A 7483-nucleotide genomic window follows, 5' to 3' on the forward strand; every position below is an offset into this window, starting at 1 on the left:
ATGAACCCTTCTATCCACCATGATCGTAAAGAAGATGGATAATCTCCAAGATACTTAACAAAGTCTAAACTTCTTGATGATCATGCTTTCAGTGGAAAGGACATCATGATGAATGTCTCAAATTAGACCTGATACTCCTTATCTAACATTAACTACACAAATTAATTCAGAGGCATACTTTGTCTAGATGGTTAATATACTTCACAAGATATCAATTCTAAGAGATTATTTTGATAATACATAAGATTACATCAATATCAAATTCAATGACAAAAAAAATCATCTTCAAATGGGTATCATGTTAATAATGGCAACTCTTCTAATCTGTATATTTGTTTTCAGATTAAGGATATCTGACATGAACATCGCTATTGATTCATTTGAAAAAGGGCATTCATAAATTTTGTGGGCTATTAGTGGGTGTGTAACTGGTCAAACACCACTGTTGGGAGCGGGATTCCCCAAGGGTATTTTTGGGGCTAATAGCCCATGTTTAAGTTAATTCTCGTAATATAATTGTAAAGACTTAGCATTTTGTGGTCACAGAGAGAAAAGGTGTTATGTGTCAAAAAGGGCAGTCTGCCCTTAGTTTTGTAAAGTAAGGTCGGCTGTAAGAGACCTACCCATGGTCCACGGACCATGGGATTATATAAAAAGAGCTAAGCTCTAAGTAGTTTAAACATCAATCGATCAATTAATGGGGTGATAGCTCTGAAGAAGAAGTCTAAGTCTTGGGTCGAAGTGTATATAGAGGCTTTGCAGCTGAGTGCGCAGAGGCCTATGGTAGACTTTTGTAGTTGAGTGCGCAGGCCCGTGCAGTTGTGTGCGCAGGGTGGACAAAGTCTGTAACACTTCGAAGATATTAATAAATGGAGTTATTCTACAATTTCTATGTATTTGTTTTGTTGATGGGTTCGGATATATTATGTATGAATTTCCTTTATTATTCTTATATGATGCACAAATGAATGCAATTACATTGAATGATTAAACACAATTACGAATATCCGATTACACGGTGATAACTTTAAATATTTAATGAGATAAGAAAATCACTTAGGATAATTGAGGAATCTGCACGGTACGCTGCCATAGCATCGTGAAAGTACCTGAGCCATAGGTTGGGTCTGCGCAAAGGTCAATCGTATACTTTTGCGAAGGTATTGAAAGCCAGAATAGGGGGTTTGTCTTACAAGCCCTAGAGCGAAACCACTTATGCAAAGGTAGGGATAGAATAAATCAAACAACATCACACCCATCTCAAGGTGTGGAAACTTGGTTCCAACATCCCCCCATACTGCTTTAGGTGATACTTTGGTCCACACTCCACAAGTTGATGCCTTTAAGGCTAGAAGCTCAAGCAGGACTTAGCACAGGGCATGCATTATCGTGCACTATCTATCAAGTAGCCTAAAAACATGCCACAGATAATTATCACTTGCTGCAGAAGTTTGTACAGACATCGCAACATTTGTTCTGCAACTTTTTTAGGTCAGTAGGGCATGATGAGCGTACCTGCAGGAGTTATGAACTGATGATGGATAGAACTCCCTCCTATAGGGTTTAGGTTGAAATGCAGCCCCTTTAATAGAGCGCATGAGTGGCATGGATAGGATTTCAGGGGCGCAAAAGAGGCCGAGGCGGAGGAGGACCTCGTGGAGGATGAGGACAATTGATTTGCTACAATTGCAGAGGACTAGGACACTATGCCCATGATTGCACTAATGCAACGCGTCTGTCGTGCAAGTATTGCACATTTTTTGATCATGAAATAGAAGAATGTCCTATGTTGATAGCTAGGATACATGAAAAAGGGGCGTTGCCACCTCCACCAACTCAGAACCTGTAGATGATGAGGTTTGAGCCGCGCAAGGAAGATCAAAACATAAATATAATGCTAAGAAGTAGAATCGTTATAGGAGATGACAAGGGGAAACAACCAGAATAAAGTACATGGGTTTGCAAAGCCTTAGTAAAGGAGGTTGAGTTCTATTTGGAGCACACATGTGAAACCTTCATGGAAGCTAAGAAGAGCTTCGCTGAGGCCTCCACCTCAAGAAGCAAGGATACACCTGAGTAGGAGATGGACCCCTTTATGCTCACAACTTTCTTGGAAACATGTATGAAGTTACTACGTGATAGTAAGGCCATGAAAAGGTTACAAGAACTCATGAATAGATGTGCTGTAACCATGCCAGGTGAGTTGCGCGTAGTACAAAAAAATGGCAAACATAAAATAAGAACAGGATGAGAGATGAGATTGACCGCATAGATAGGAGAGTATGAAATAGATCAATTTATTTTGGACCTGGGGTCAGAAGTGAACGTCCTACCAAATAAGACTTCAGAGAAAATGGGGAGACCTATGCTGCAATGGTCTCTGATTCAGCTAAGGATGGTGAATCAACAGAAGATCATCCCCATGGGGTGGCTGCAGGGGGTGACCGTGGATATTGAGGGAGCGAGTGTGTTGGATGATTTTGAAGTAATAGAGATAGTGGATGATCGTAATCCCTATTTTGCACTCCTGGGAATTGAATGGGCTATTGATATGAATAGGGTAATCAGTCTGAAGAAGCAAAAGATGATCTTTGAGAAGAAATTGTTGCGCATAATAGTACCCCTCGATCCTGTTGAAGGATTGCGTTATACTGAACCTATCCATGATTATGAGAGTGATGAAGACCTGGACTATATCTATAAGAAAATAGCGCAAAACCAAGATTGGGTGAATCCCATCACAGATGGATGGATTACATGGGATCGTGAGAGTTCCAACACTTCAAACTTCGACGAAGAAATAGAACACTAGCAGAATCGGTTACATGAAGTAACTATGCTGAATTGCAACATGATGACCCGCTTTCTGCTCTATGTGTCATTAGAGGTAAGAAATATTCCTACTTATGATGGTCTGAATGAGGTAGATATATTTTTGGATTCATTTGAAAGGGAGGTTCCAGAAAAGCAGCGCTTCCACGCCTTGGACTGGGCACTGTGAGTTATGCACGCAAGATGGTGGGGCACACACAAGGGGAGCTTTGATGATTGGCATGAATGTAGGAGGATGATGAGAACATGATTTGGGAAGCCAAGATGCAACTAACAGACAAGTATGATGGGTAGAATGATCCACATGTGCATCTAGAAAAATGGACCCAGGCTTATGGAGAAAAGCACCGACCTAAGTGGGTGCACCTATTCTATCATAAATTGGATGTTATCCTAGTGAATTGGTATATAGAAACAGAGCTCTACCATGAGACAGGTGAATGGGATATCATGTGCGAAGGATTCATGATGACATTCAGTTCAGAGGATGGGTTTGACAGTATTGATGAAGAACTATAAGAGGTGAAAGCAGCAATCTTTAGGATACCACAGGATCCTTTACATCTGACTCAGCCTGAATGGGCTACTCAACTGAGTCGTGCGCTAGAATGCTATAATGTAATTGTTGAAGAAGAGGATGAGGATCCTCGGAAGATTAATATTCCAGAAACAGAAGGTCACCGTGAGGTTCAAGGACCATAGATTGAGAGCCCTAATATAACCGTGCTATTGAAAATGAAACAAGTGAACATTGGTACAGAGGCAGAACCCAATTCTTGAATATTGGAGACTACTGGGACGACGCGATGGTGGATAAGGTCATTGAATTGCTCAGCAAATACCATGAGTTATTCCCTACCAAGTTTACAGATCTGAAAGGAATAATTGAGGACCTAGGAATGATGAAGATCACATTAAACCCGACGCAAAGCTAGTTAAACAAAGGCCTTACCATCTCAATCCAAAATATAAGGAGAAGGTTTGCTTAGAGCTAGACAAGATGCTCTCGGTAGGAATCATTGAACATGTGGAAGAATTTGATTTGGTAATCCCAATGGTGGTAGAACAAAAGAAGCAGAAGGATGAGATAAAAATATGTGTGGTTCTTAGAAAACTAAATGATGCTTGTGTGCGTGATCCTTTCCCGACTTCGTTCACTGATAAAGTATTGGACAATGTAGGTAGCTAGGAAGCATATTCTATCACTGATGGGTTCTCTGGATACCACCAAATCAAAATCGTGCTGGAGGATAGGAACAAGTCAACCTTCGCAACTAAGTGGGGTCGTTTTTAGTACATTGTAATGTTGTTTGGATTGAAGAATGCGCCTGCAATCTTTTCGCGCGTGGTTGTTGTGGCATTCAAGGAATTTATTCATAAGTTCCTAGAGGTATATTTTGATGACTGGTCTATATTTGGGCTAGTTAAGCACCATGTAGCAAGCTTGTGATTGATGTTGGAAACCTGCCAAAGATACTAGATCATGCTCAATCTAAAAAAGTATCTATTTTACGTTCCTTTTGTAAACCTGTTGGCGCATGTGGTTTGCAGACAAGGACTGATGGTAGACCCCATGAATATTGCAGCGATACTAAAATTGGAAGCACCGAGGAGTGTGACACAGTTGTGCGCTACTCTAGGACATACGGGATATTACAAAAAGTTTATCAAAAGCTACCCAAATCACTACAACTATGGAGAAATTGTTGAAGAAGGATGTCATGTTTTGCTAGAATGACTGTAAGAAGAGATTGGATATATTGAAAGAAAAGATGGTTACCGTGTTGATTCTAGTCTTCTCGGACTAGAAGAAAGAGTTTCATGTACATGTCGACGTGTCATGTATAGCGCTGGGAGCAGTGCTAACACAAGATGGTGGAGAAGGCTTGGACCATCCTATCATGTTCATAAGCTGTAGATTATCCAAATTAGAGAAGAAATATTTCACCACTGATCACAAGCGGCTAGCTATGGTGTATGCGCTCCAGAAGTATCAACACTACTTGCTAGGAGGCCATTTTAAGATGTATACAGATCACTACACGCTGAAGTACCTGGTAAATAAGCCTATGTTTGGGGGATGGATTTGCAGATGGATCTTACTGTTCCAGGAGTACGATTTTGAAGTTGTCGTGAAGCCTGGATGGTTGAACGTAGGACCATATCATCTGTCGTGCATTGAAACAGGGGAGGAACTTACTAACTTGGAAGAAGGATTGCCTAACACATAGCTATTTGTAGTGCATTTCACGGATGGTCACTTTGAGGTTATAATACACTTCCTAGCAACAGAAACTGCACCAGAAGGATACACTATCCAACAAAAGAAGGAATTAGTGGTGCGCACGACAAATTTCTTTGTCATTGGTTAGTATCTGTACAAAATGGGGACTGGTGAGATATTGCGACGGTATGTACCTAAGTTCGAAAGAAGTGGCATCCTCGCAGACAGTCATGGGGGCACCATGGGAGGACATTATGTAGGAAGAGAAACCATGTAGAAGATTCTACGCGCAGGGTTGTGGTGGCCAACCCTTCATCAGGATTCAAAAGAATACTGCAAGGCGTGTGATGTATGATAAACAACGAGTAGGCCATTGCAGAGGGATGAAATTCCTTTGAATCCACAAATGACATTGAAACCCTTCAAGAAGTGGGTGATAGATTTTGTAGGACCCATTCAACCACAAGGGAAGACAGGAGCAAGGTACATTATCACTGCGATGGAGTATTTGACCCATTGGGCAGAAGCATAGCCAGTGAAGGATTCCATAGGAATGACTAATGCGAAGTTTCTATTTGAGCATGTACTGACGCGATTTGGATGTCTGAAGATCATGATGAGTGATCATGGTACGCACTTCCTGAAAGAGACGATCAACATACTGACAAAGGAATTTCAGGTATACCACCAGAAGAGCACGCCTTATCACCCGTAGGCTAATAGAATAATGGAAGTGTTCAACAAAGTGCTCGAAAACGCACTGACCAAGGTTTGTAATTCTCAGCGAAGTGATGGGGACCTACGCATACTTGTAGTATTGTGGGTTATCAAACGATATGCAAGATGTTGACTAGAAAAACCCCTTTTAGGCTCGTCTATGGCATGGAAGTAGTAATTCCTATGGAATACATCGTACCTAGTCTGTGCATAGCAGCACTCACAGGTATGACGGATCGTGGAGCCCTGGAGGAGAGGTTCATGCTGCTGGATGAGCTCAAAGAAGAATGATTTTTGGCTGGATTTCACCAGTAGGTCCAAAAGCAATGCAAAAAGTCATGGCATGATTGACACATCAAGTTGTGTACATTTAAGGTAAATGACCTGGTTTCATTATATGATAGTAAGTTTGATAAATTTCCAAGGAAATTCAGGATGCACTGGTTAGGGCCTTATGTTATTAAGGAGATTATTGACGGAGGAGTGGTATAGCTGGTCAAATTAAATGGAGAACCCTTTGTAGAATTTTCTCTACAAATTAGCTAGCTCTAATACCATGTAAATTTTCCCACTTCAGATCACCTTGTAATGCAATGTACTAAATCAAAACACTTGATCTACTTCTACAAACAATTTAGCGCAAGCATAATCGAACATGAACAAAATCAATAAGAACACATATAACTGATAGGAAGGAATCAATAACACATAACACAAAATAATTTACCCAGGGAAAGCACTAGCCTAAAACCCCATCTTTCTATTATCATACATAGGATATATACAAAGCCTTAGCTCTCACACAGCTAGCCAGCTCTCAATACAATCCTCACAGATGAAGGTGGAAATACATCAGTATTACACAAAGCCTTAGCTCTCACAGCTAGCCAGCTCTTAGTGCAATCCTCCTAGATGCTCACAGGCAATCAAGACTTCTCCTAAGCCTTCTCCTCTACCCTCCAAGCCTCTTATTTCCTTTCACAGTTTTCCCTGGGTGATCCTCTTGTTACCAAGTGTAACACTGATCTCACACCTTGTAAAACTGCACAATCCTCAAGGAACCTTAATCCTTCTTCTTGGATGATCTTCCTTTATAGGAAAAATCCATCCAACTGATAGTACATTGTCCCTTCTTTGATCTCAACTAGGTCTCTTTCTGAACTGACATGCATGAGTTATTCATAAGATAATATTCAGTTATCTGGAGAACAACAATTATATGCTAGCATGCATTAACTAACTAAACTTACTTAATTTAAACAAACTGTTTAAATCAAATATAACTAGACTTGACTCAGTTAACTGAGCCAACTAATTACTACTCAAATTAGAACTCATCCTTATCTCTTTAACTAATGGATAAATTCCTCAATTAATAGAGAAACTATTGCATGTCCTCACATAGACTTCAAGTTTGTTTTTCCTTAACTAATTAACTCAAGATGAATTAATTAATTAATTAATTTACAAATTGTTGTTAATATCAAATTCGAATTTTACTTCCCATTTTAGTCCAGGGACTGACTAAAAATAGGAATCCATTCTTCATTCCCTATTGCCCAATCTAGCACTAGTACCCAAACTGTTATTTTTAGTAGTTCTATTTTTAGCACTTCCATTTTTAGCAATTTCTTGTTGCCATTTTCAACACCCCCTCTCAACAAGAGAGGCTTCCTCTCAAACCTGATCCTGTACCTTCGGAATGCAACA

Source organism: Pinus tabuliformis, chromosome 1_2, assembly GCF_031772625.1.
Source record: "Pinus tabuliformis cultivar Carrire ecotype Pingquan chromosome 1_2, CPIR1, whole genome shotgun sequence".
Taxonomy (NCBI): Eukaryota; Viridiplantae; Streptophyta; class Pinopsida; order Pinales; family Pinaceae; genus Pinus; species Pinus tabuliformis.